Source organism: Hyperolius riggenbachi, chromosome 4 (assembly GCF_040937935.1).
Source record: "Hyperolius riggenbachi isolate aHypRig1 chromosome 4, aHypRig1.pri, whole genome shotgun sequence".
Classification (NCBI taxonomy): domain Eukaryota; kingdom Metazoa; phylum Chordata; class Amphibia; order Anura; family Hyperoliidae; genus Hyperolius; species Hyperolius riggenbachi.
Genome location: NC_090649.1, coordinates 184410841 through 184423151, shown reverse-complemented (window position 1 = coordinate 184423151; position 12311 = coordinate 184410841).

Sequence of the window (12311 nt, the reverse complement as noted above, 5' to 3'; positions counted from 1 at the left end):
CCCGACTGTTAAATATGGTGGTGGCCGCATCATGCTCTGGGGTGCTTCTCTTCAACAGGGACAGGGAAGCTGGTCAGAGTTGATGGGAAGATGGATGGAGCCAAATACAGGGCAATCTTGGAAGAAAACCTCTTGGAGTCTGCAAAAGACTTGAGACTGGGGCGGAAGTTCACCTTCCAGCAGGACAACGACCCTAAACATAAAGCCAGGGCAACAATGGAATGGTGTAAAACAAAACATATCCATGTGTTAGAATGGCCCAGTGAAAGTCCAGATCTAAATCCAATCGAGAATCTGTGACAAGATCTGAAAACTGCTGTTCACAAACGCTGTCCATCTAATCTGACTGAGCTGGAGCTGTTTTGCAAAGAAGAATGGGCAAGGGTTTCAGTCTCTAGATGTGCAAAGCTGGTAGAGACATACCCTAAAAGACTGGCAGCTGTAATTGCAGCAAAAGGTGGTTCTACAAAGTATTGACTCAGGGGGGTGAATAATTACGCACACTCCACTTTGCAGTTATATATTTGTAAAAAATGTTTGGAATCATGTATAATTTTCATTCCACTTCTCATGTGTACACCACTTTGTATTGCGTAGAGATGTACAGAGGCCCCGATAGATTAAAAGTCAATAATAGGTTTAAAATTGTTCCGGTTGCGGTGGTGGACCAGCCAACCATAAACAGACACATGTACTGTCGAAGTTCAAATAATATGCAATTTATTCATTTACTCCCAATGAAAGTCGCAACGCGTTTCGCAGGTTCTTCGGGCAATAATAGACAGGAGCAATACACAGCATGTATTCAAGAAGTTGCTTGGCACCTCTGGGACACAGAGGTGCCAAGCAACTTCTCGAATACATGCTGTGTATTGCTCCTGTCTTTTATTGCCTGAAGAAGCGGGTTTGTGAGTATAACCCTGGTTTGTGAGTATATTACTATTACTTATATTACTTACGTTTCATATCACATTCCCTCCCTTTCTTATACATACTACACTATATTGGGCTCTCGGTCTTCTACCTTTACCAATTTGTATTGGTCTTTCACGTGGAATTCCAATAAAATTGATTCATGTTTGTGGCAGTAATATGACAAAATGTGGAAAACTTCAAGGGGGCCGAATACTTTTGCAAGCCACTGTATTACAGTTCTGACAAAATCTTGTCAGAACTGGAAGGAATCATTGTAAGAAGAAAATGGTGAGCTTCTGAGAGGCACTGACGGTGAGGTAAGTATGTGATATTAATTTGCAGGTACGTCGTGTGTTTATTTTACATCATTTTACTCGGTTCAGGTTACTTTACTCTGATCAGAAAGGGTTTTAGCAGCGGAGTGTTTAGCCGATGCTAAACGCTTCTCCGCAAACAAGCAGAGAATCGTTCGGTATCAGTTCTCATTATTTGGTCATCGTGTTGCGTTTTGAGTCCCCTTGGGGGGACGATAGGATTAAGTGCAGCATTTACACGAATGATGGGAATAGACAAAAAGCACTTTAAAAACCACTGTCCATTTATTTGAATGGACAACGATTGAGCAACAAACGCCATGACCGCACATTTAACACCCCTGTGAACTGGCACTAAGCTACATAGGTATTCGAGATAAAAATCTTTGTAAAACAAATGAACAACAATTGATCTGCAGATAATCATTGCAGAAAAGTTTGGAAAAGACTTCCAAAGATTGCAACCACAGATATATTTATAGTAGAGGCCCGGTTAAAGAGGAACTCCAGTGAACATTTTACTGTTGGCAGGTGATGTAGCTGCTGCATGGTTTTTGGCAGTTGGAAACAGCTGTAAACAGCTATTTCCCAGAGTGCAACAAGGGTCACAGACAAGAAACTGCCAAAAGTTTGAACTTTTCTTGTGGGAGGGGTTACTTGTGGGAGTGGGTTCACCACAATATCAGTCATACAGTGCCCCCTGATGGTCTGTTTGTGAAAAGGAATAGATTTCTCATGTAAAAGGGATTATCAGCTACTGAATGGGATAAAGTTCAATTTTTGGTCGGAGTTTCTCTTTAACAGGAACTCAGGTATCTGGTAGTTTTAACTAACAGACATGCCTGGCGGAGAGAATGGGGGCATTCCTTTAACTATTTGCAGAGTAGCACGCAGCAGAAGTGACTTATGAATTGTATGGGCAACGATGTTCCTCACTCTTGTAGCTCCCAGCAGTTTGCGGAGTCCTCGCACGGTTACCTGTCCCGCATTGGATCACGTGACGCATTGGAGCCATGTACAGAGGACATCAGGAAGCTGCTGGTGAGCTACAGGACTGAAGCAGACCGGCCCCCAGAGGATTTGTAAGCCACTGTGCGCAACACTCTGCCTTTCATTGGGGGGGGGGGGGGGGGAGCAAGCTGACATGCAGAATTATTCTGTAAAGCAACTGAGCACTGTGAACTAGGCCTTAATTTGGCTTCTGTTTTCCCTCTGAAACTGCTGCCTCTATTCCCATTAGAGACAGTGGAGTCTGTCAGATTGCAGAATCTATGAGACAGCTATTACAGGCCTCTCAGCCATGGCAACCAACAAAGGCATTTTAACAAATGAAACCAATTAGGGATCGTAACTTTTTAATGGAGTGATCTACTCATCTTAGGAATTATCAGACTATGATTCCTTGTGCACTCAGCAAATGTCAATAGGTAAACGGTTAATTTTCTAATGTGATAACAAAACCTGTCCCTAGAGCAATAAACTAATTTCCTAAGTATTTATCTTAATTGCAGTATATTGTGACTTTCATTAATTTATATTTCACAAAGTGCATACTTAGTAATAACTCTCAGTGAACCATCAGTGAATGGCATAATCTGTTACAGAATCCTGAACCATTGCCCCCTACGTGGCACGTAAATCCCAGTCTGCCAGTTCTGTTGGCACTAATAAAAGTGTAAAAGCTTTCCTGGGTGACTGCTAAAGCTGGTATGATCGTTTTCCCATAACAAAGCAAATCCCTGGAGTTTTCAGTGAGTTGGGCAAGTGAGGAATTACTGAAGATTACTATTTCCATCTGTTTTTTTCAGGTTTGGTGATTAGGCCGCACGCAGCATTAATTCCTAAAGAAATTCAATCAACTCACAGTTCGCCGGTGACAAAACTGAGAAAGGGCTTCTAGAAAATAATTTGCAAACCTTTAACCCCCGGCTTTCAGGCTTCTCCCTCATATCCTTCCTTCCGTGGAATGCATTTTCTTGCTGACTTTTCATACTGGATTAAACAAAAAATACCAGCACACGTATTACTGTAAAAGACTGTGCCCTGTACCATTACACTTGGATCACTGCTCACTGAACTTCACACTGTTTGTCTGGCTCATTTTAATTAATGTAACAGTTAATGACGACTCAGTGAATTCAGTAAACATTTCCTCTAAATTAGGGTTCCCCAACCCTGTCCTCAAGGCCCACCAACAGTACATGTTTTGCAGAAAACCACAATCATGCACAGGTGAGGTCATTAGTGTCTCAGCAGAGCTGATTAACTACCTCTGTGGATTTCCACAAAACATGCAGTGTTGGTGGGCCTTGAGGACAGGGTTGGGGAACACTGCTCTAAATGACCTAAAACGTGATATTATATTCTTCTGTAAATGTCCCATATGCTCAAAACATACCTGTTTAGCATAAATAATGGACCTAATAAGGAGACTTCTGCAAGTGTTGCACTTATGAGGGCTGACATTTGTCTGCAAAAGTATAAACAGAAAAATAGTTATCAAACAGTAGACAGTTAAAGCCAAATTTCTAAGAAAGAGTATTGTGGTTTTGTATAGGGTTATTGCTGCTCTGAATCTCCTTCTCTGAGCATTTCCATCACTTCCTGTCCAGACAGGAAGTCAGGGAAGTCTCAGAAAGTGCAGAGAGACATCAATAATTATTATTTTTCTTTTTGTAGAGTGGGGAATGGTTTAAATTGTATAGTTGCAAATTCATTTGTAATGCTTTCTCTCATTTTCTGTCCCTAAGACTGAACCAGCTAAAAAGGGCGCCAGAAGTGACACTATTGAAAGGTTAAGGAAGGAAGCGGGGTCTATAGTATTAGAAGTGTGTGTGTGTGTGTGGGGGGGGGGGGGGGTCCTTCAGGATTAAGGTTAGGTATGGGGGGTTAAAGAGGTCTGAATGCCAGCATTTATACTTTGCTCTACAAGATTCCTCACAGTTTGAAAGCTACTATCCCAGACTTTTTTTTTAGCAGAACATCACTGAAATGGTTAAACAAAAGCATTTTGTCCCGCTATTCAGCTTCAATCCGCATCCAAACTGTAGATAACAGTATCTTTGTTTACATTCCAATCTTGTTACAATGTGTGTAAACACAGTCTAACAAGTGGAAAGGAGCTCTCTGTGCTTCAGACACACACACAGTTCAGAAAAGCTCATTAGAAGATGTTCATATATAATAAAATGCAGTTTGAATAAAATGCAATGCCAGCTTTCTGGGCATGATAAACTACACTTTGGAAACTTGTAAATAGACAATATTACTTATGCACAAAAGCAAATATGATAACTGTATGAGTAATAAAAAAGCAGGAAAACACATTTTTATTGAATGTTATGTCAGAGTTTCAGACCACTTTAAGATGAGGAACCGTGGGAGTTAAGGTTAGGCACCAGGGGGGTTTAACCTCCTTGCCGGTTATCCCGAGCTCAGCTCGGGGTAACCTGCGCAGGAGGATATCTCAGGCCCCGCTGGGCCGATTTGCATAATTTTTTTTCCCTACACGCAGCTAGCACTTTGCTAGCTGCGTGTAGGTCGCGATCGGCGCCGCTCGCCGCCGATTCGCCGCTACCCGCCGCGCCGAGCCGCCCCCCCCCGCCCCAGACCCCTGCGCAGCCTGGCCAATCAGTGCCAGGCAGCGCTAAGGGGCGGATCGGAGTTCCCTCTGACGTCACGACGTCTATGACGTCGGTGACGTCATCCCGCCCGGTCGCCATGGCGACCGGGGAAGCCCTGCAGGAAATCCCGTTCTCAACGGGATTCCCTGCATACTCTGATCGCCGAAGGCGATCGGAGTGGGTGGGGGGATGCCGCCGCTTAGTGGCTATCATGTAGCGAGCCCTGGGCTCGCTACATGATTTAAAAAAGAAAAAAAAGAAAAAAAGTGCGGCGCTGCCTCCTTGCCGGATTTTTTAGACCGGCAAGGAGGTTAAGGTCAGGCATCATGGGGAGAGGGAAGGTAAGGCACCCCAGGGGGGAAGGTGAACTTTAGCCACCAAGAGGGGGGGGGGAGGGGTTAAGAGGGTAGGTTAAAGTGGATCCGAGATAAACGTTTGCTCATTAGATAATTGTGCCCCTTACATACAGTATAGTTTATAGGGCATTCCTCAAGCCAAATACTTTTTTTATTTTAATACCCTAATTCCCTATAAGTCTCAACCACAGCTACCCCAGCGCCTAGGCATTTTGAGTCCCATGTAGCAAGTGCTCATGGGAACTCAGTCTGGGGAGGAGGAGGTGTTACCAGCCAGAGATTTCAGAAGCAAAGGGGCAGAGAGAGGGGGAGAGAGAAGTGGAGTTTTCACAGGTTGAAGGGTGGAGATGCAGAGCAGCTTGCCTGTGTGATGACAAGCAGAATATGGCTGCTCTAATTCTATCACAGGAAGAAACAATCATACACTGTTGAAGCTGTTTGCAGCTAGTAGGGTTAGTTTAGGTCACAGTAAAATATTGGTAAAGATTACCAATATTTTGCAGTGGTAATTATGGTAAGAAGTAGAATATCATTCATTTTACAAATATTCTACTAGCGGCTATCTCAGGCACCCTTTTTATCAGGCACCTTTTTTACATGTACACCCTAGGACTGCCAGTATAGAGGAGAAATCTCTCCAACTGAAACACATACAGCAATAAAATAAAATGATAGTCCTATTCCACACACGCTAAAACTAAAATATTCTTATTGGGCTTTAAAGTGTGTGGACAGTTTTAAAGAGCACTTGAACCTCTCTTTCCTTACTCCCAGCATAAAGTGCAGAAAGTATATTTGTGCTTTAAAAAAAAACACAAAAAAAACATTTTTTTTTGTATTTAAGTACTATTTTCTCTGGTCCGAACATGTGAGTCTGTATTCTTAGCTAAGCTTCACAAAATGTTTGCATGTGTGTGGATGCGTACATTTGTGCCTGTTTAAAAGGGCGCAGGATAGCGGCAGTAGAATATTGGTAAATGTATCGATATTATACTACTCAATTCATATAGTAAAATATTGGTAATATTTTCTTATATTTTACTATGACTTAACCTCTCCCTACTCTCACACAGAACCGCCCCTGGTGGTGCCTAACCTTAACACCCCCTTGGTTGATGCCTAACCTTAACTACGCCATGGGCAGCTAACCTTAGCCCCCACCCTATGGGCACCTATTTAAAAGGATGCCCGCTAATAGTTAATGGTTAGGCACCCACTGGGGGGTAGGCTAAGTTTTGGCACCTACAAGGGGAGGATTAAGATTAGGCGCCCACCAGGGGTGGGTTGAGGTTAGGCACTAATGGGGGAAAGGGGGTTCTGTGTGAGAGTAGGGAGAGGATAGGTCATAGCGGGTGCCCTTTTAAAGTGAACCTTAAGTCGGAAAAAAAAATGAGTTTTACTCACCTGGGGCTTCTACCAGCCCTCTGCAGCAGTCCTGTGCCCTCGCAGCCACTCACTGATCCTCTGGTCCCCCGCTGCCAGCTAGTTTCGTTTTTGCCGACAGGCCCGTCAGGACTGGCCACGCGTAGCTTTTTCCGCATTCCCGACTGTAATTAGTGCTATTGCGGGCTGCAACGCGTACAAAAATACGCGTTGCCGCATATCTATGCGTTCATAATGCGGCAACGTGTATTTTTGTACGTGTTGCGGCCCGCAATAGCGCTAATTACAGTCGGGAATGCGGAAAAAGCTACGCGTGGCCAGTCCTGACGGGCCTGTCGGCAAAAACGAAACTAGCTGGCAGCGGGGGACCAGAGGATTAGTGAGTGGCTGCGAGGGCACAGGACTGCTGCAGGGGGCTGGTAGAAACCCCAGGTGAGTAAAACTCATTTTTTTTCTGACTTAAGTGTCTCTTTAAACAGGAAGATTCTTGTGCCCATTCTGACTGCTCTGTGTGTGTGAATAGTGTTTTTCAGGGCTCTTTCCCTCCTCATTAATTGCTACCTTTTACCTCTTGGTCCTATTTACACAAAGAAAAATGTTTATATAAAACACTCAGTGAATTGCACTGACTTTCTTCATTCAGAAGTTGTGCAAGCAGCAATCATGGTCAGACACTGTTGCAACAATCTGAGAATCAACATTTCAAAATGTAATGAAAAACATTAGTAAGCTTCAGGACATTTCAGGAGAACACTCGGCAATGGTGCCAAAACATTTAAGTTCTTTGACAAACTAGTCATGTACACAGAAATGTGCTAGTGTGCTAGATGTACATTTAGTTTCCATAATCCATAAACATTGTATTACTTATGCAGCCGATGATGATTTTTTTGCCAGAAGCTGTATAATTAGTTAATTAGCAAGGCTTCAAAATCCTTGAAGTAGGTGATATCATTTTGGAGCACATGTATGAAAGTGAAATATCTTACAAACCACACTTTCAATACACATAGCCCAAGATAACTTTATAAAGTGTAGTGGAAACATTTGCACATACTTGCTTCCTTTACCGCTCCTTCCGATGGCTTAAGACTGTATAAGCCATACCGGCTGTTTCCTGCGCCCAAGTGCGCCCAAGTCTCCCGACAGCGATTTCTCTCGTACGCAGCTGAATGACAGCTCACCCTGCTGCCGCTGAATCACCGGGCGGCATTAAATACTATTCCCCCTCCGAGTCATCGCAATTCAAAGGAAGAGGTAATTCAGGGTCCAGCAATCGCTGGAACCCTGAATTACCCTTATGCGGGGCGCAGACTAAAGCATCACAGCTATAGCTTTACCACCATCTGGCGCTGCACATCTCTGTGCGATGTGCCAAGAGGACCTGCTTCAAACAAGCGTAACACAGGGTGGTATGTCAGTAGGCACCATAGGTAGAAAGTTTATGGCAATTCCACTGAGAAAACAGTTGCTTGTTCTCAGAATCCAAATGTAAGAATAGTGTCCATTCTAAATAAAGCACAGACAAGATTATACAACTGTGCCCTGAAAGATGCTGCAGGTGTAGGATTATGTGTGTGCACTAAACATAATTTCTAAACAGATTGTGATCCTTTCCTGTTTTAAAAATCAGGCTGGGAGTAGATATTTTTTTACAACAGCTGCATCTTTCCCTTCTCCTACAGTGAGTTCTTACAGAACGCCACTTCTGTATCTTTGCCCCAAGTATGGAAGCAACCTTTGGGAATCCAGAATAAGATTTAGTGCTGTCACTTCACCTTCCAAGAAAAAGAAAAAGCCATCCAGGGCAAAGTATAAATAATCGAAAATAAGAAATAAACACTGAATCGGATCTTCCTGGTCGCTACAGGCGTTCAACATGACCAATAAAGACCCCTAAAAGTGCTCGGAGTATTTTTGATTATTTATACTTTGCCCTGGATGGCTTTCTCTTTTTCTTGGAAGGTGAAGTGTATATATGAGTGATTGCCACAGGGCCCAATAGAGGTGCACTTAGATGCAAAGATATGGTAGTGCTCATTTTTTGGTGTGTAAGATTTAGTGCTGTAACTGTGTGGCTCATAGATGTAAACGGTGGAGGGCAACTGCTGCAGTCACTTCCACTAATGAGAGCCTGCATTTTTATAATGATACTACACTCATGTCCAAAAGGTGGACTTACTTATGACTCACTGCAAGTATATTTGAGATGTACCATTAAACCTGTAGTTGCGTAGTAAAAAATGCTTGATTGACACTCTGTCCTTGGATTGACACTCTGTCTCCTGGCCTAGATCAGGTACTACAGAGAGAAAGAAACAGGACTGGCCACTGGTTGTCTTTTCTGCAAGATAATTGAGGAAGCTTTGGATCTCCTATATGCATAGGATAGGCTTGCTCACAAATATCTGCCACTACCTTATTAAACACTTCACTCCACAGGCTGTTTTACCCTTCCCGGTGACAACAATTTTCACCTTTCAGCACTCCACTCATTCATTTGGCAATAACTTTATCACTGATTATCACACCTAAATGATCGATAACTTGTTTTTATTTTGCCACAATTCGTTTTTTTTTTGTGGCTGATATTTGCTTTCAGTAATTACTTTATTTTTATGCAATTTACAGGGGAAAACATGGAAAAAAAAGAAAAAATACACTCACAATACTTCTAAAATGTCATCCCCTATAGTTTTAACATGTATGGTAACAATATGTTATTTGGAAATAAAGGTGTAATTTTTTCTGTTTTTTGTTTTCCTACTGTACCCAATCAAAAATGATGAGCCCTTATTTGCTAAAATAACAGTAATATAACAGTCCATAAGGTCCATAAGGTAACTATTTACTATTTATGTATGTACTTTTTTTAAAATGCTGTCACTTTTTTTTTTCAACAAGTGTTATTATAGTAACTATGGGAAGGGGGGGGGGGGGGGGGTGAGGGGAAGAAGGTGTTAACGTATTATTTTTAATTTATGTAGTATAACGTGTATTTTTTATGTAATTTTTTTGCCCCATTATTCTGTGTGCTCTAAACAGAGTTCAGAGCACACAGGCAATGTTTGTGTATTTAATTACATGAAAGATCATTGGCCTCTCGCAGAAGCCATGATCCTTCCCTTATATGCACTTTGTTTAGCTCGGGGAACACATGTTCCCGTTCACCAATCACAGATGTGTCAGTCTTGGCAGGGTGCGAGCGGTGGGAGCACGTGTTCACGGCAGTGCGATATTTGAGTGATGCAATTAAAACGTCCTGTTTGCAGTTAACACCTGCAAACAAGACATTTTAATGAGTCCAATATGCAGCAACTGGTTAAAAGAAGTATGCAAAGACCAATGATGATGGTTTTACTGTCAACAATGTTTCCCAGCAGAGTTGATCCAGGGATTTTGTCTGCTTGCCACCTGGAGTTGGGAAGGATTTTTTTTCCCTTTAAATTAATTGGTGAACCCTTGTAAGGTTGTTTTGCCTTCCCCTGGGATATGTGAGGGTGCAGGATAGAAATGTACATTATTTTTTATTTTTTAGACTTGATGATGTACAGTATGCCTTGTTTTTTCAACCAAATTGACTATGGAACTATGTGCCTGATTTATAAGCTGCTCTGCTTATTGTAACTATGTTAACTGACATAGTAGCGGCTGCAAGTGAAGTATCGCAGTAATGATATTTCACCCGCAGTTAAAGTTATGCGCATCGCTATGTACACAATGAGTGTAGCTAAGGAAGCCACGCTCATGACATAGCAGCGTGGCACAGCAGCGAGGCAAAGCGGGCACGCCTTCACATTAAGATGCGCTGCCAAGCAGCGCAGCTTGATGAATCAGGTCCTATGTTCGTAACATTTTGATTCATGACTGTGAGGTTCTTTCTTTACTCTCCTTTGCTGGGGGTCTTTGGGGTTCATGAGTGTGACTTGAGTCACATGCTGAGTGGTGGTGATGCAAGATCTAACAGATGGTTAGAAGGCATCTACTATAACCTGCCCTTGTTAGACAGGCTGTGGAAGCAGAGTTAGTATATCCCAACAGAAGGAAGGTCCGCACCAATTCGCCACGAATCCTCTTTATTATTAGAACATATCCAGTATTAAAACATCAAATCTCAAGCTGACATGTTTCGGACCTATTGGTCCTTAAGCATAGCTGATAATAAAGAGGATTCGTGGCAAATTGGTGCGGACCTTCCTTCTGTTGGAGTGTCTCTGAGGTCTTGCTAACCTGGTCCAGCACAACCATCCACTGGTGGGGTAGAGCGGTGTTTCCTCTACTAACAGAGTTAGTATATACTGTATACTCACCATAATAAAAAGATAAAATGTTTTTTGTCCTTCCTGGACAGTGACAACTTAGAAAGTAGTCCAAGCTAAAGGAAAGTTTATTACAGGTGAGGAATAGTTGTGGAGAGACTTGTGGGGGTAGAGGAGAATACCAACTGTTTTCGTTTTGTCAGTTCTTCTTACCATCAATATTTTGCTTAGACCTCATAGCTACAAGTCTGTGGAGAAAGAGAGAGGCAGAGAAGGACAATTCATAATATAGAGATTGTGTTTGTGGCCTAGGGCCAGGATGAGCACTTTCCTGCACCACCACTTAAGACTCAACAAGCAGTAAGATGTCTTTGTTGGGTTTGAAAGGGGAGCCACATAAAATGGCTTTCAGGAATGACGCTGACCCTGCAGAGAGTGAAATACCTAATTGGCAGGATGCCAGCTGACCATGGCTAACCCTTAGAGAGTCTACTTGCTGTACTTCTTTAGCAAGAGAGCCATCCCATTTGTACACAGTGTATAACCAGGAGAGGGGAAAATCCTCAGCATTATAAGTGAGCTAATAAAATGTGTATTAGTTCACTTTAAAGTTGTATCTGCGTGTCTTCATTTGGGTATCTAATTCTGGTTTGCATTAAAAATGTTACAAGTATATCAGGACAAGTATAAGTATATCAGGACAACAACTGTCAAGGATGCAGGTAGTGGTTAAAGGAAATGGTACATTTTTGTCTCAAACTGGTATTAATTCATTCTATGCTTTTCAAGGTCAAACAGAGGCTGATCTGAACAAAGTACAATCAGTAAGACTCGACCTTTACTATTGATGTGCTCCAATGCTCACAAAGCCATGAACACCTATGAACCCAGTTTAATAAAACTAAACTTCAAGGACTTCCCAGGAGAAATTACTCTAAAGTTATTGCACAGGGACTAGAGATTTGCACATTTGGCATATTCTCGTCATGCTCTCATTCATGCAGAGGAGAAAGCCCAGAGCAAGAACAGCAATGTCATGTAAACAGAATTATCATGTGCATTGGAGTTCCTTATGCTTCATATATATTAACACCGGCCACACACTTTGCAAAGTCTGAAGGTGCATTTTTGAGTAAGCTTCAAAAAGAGGGAAAAAACACAAGTGTATGGCACATCCCATATATTGAGGAAACAGTTGGAGCGAAAAACATATATGACACTTGGCAAAACAATCTTTCCAGCGTCCTGTGTAGAATGCTTGCTGATTAGATATCAATAGTGCCAACCAGACGTGTGCACTGCTGGTTTAAAGAAGAAATTTGTACCAATGCCTAATTCCAAGAAGAAAGCAAGAGAAGCGTGCACCTTCCGTCCAAATACTGTGGTTTAATGGCAGATGTGACAAACTATTTGATTGGCAAGCACTTCATATACAAATCAACATGGCGTGACATGTGTAGT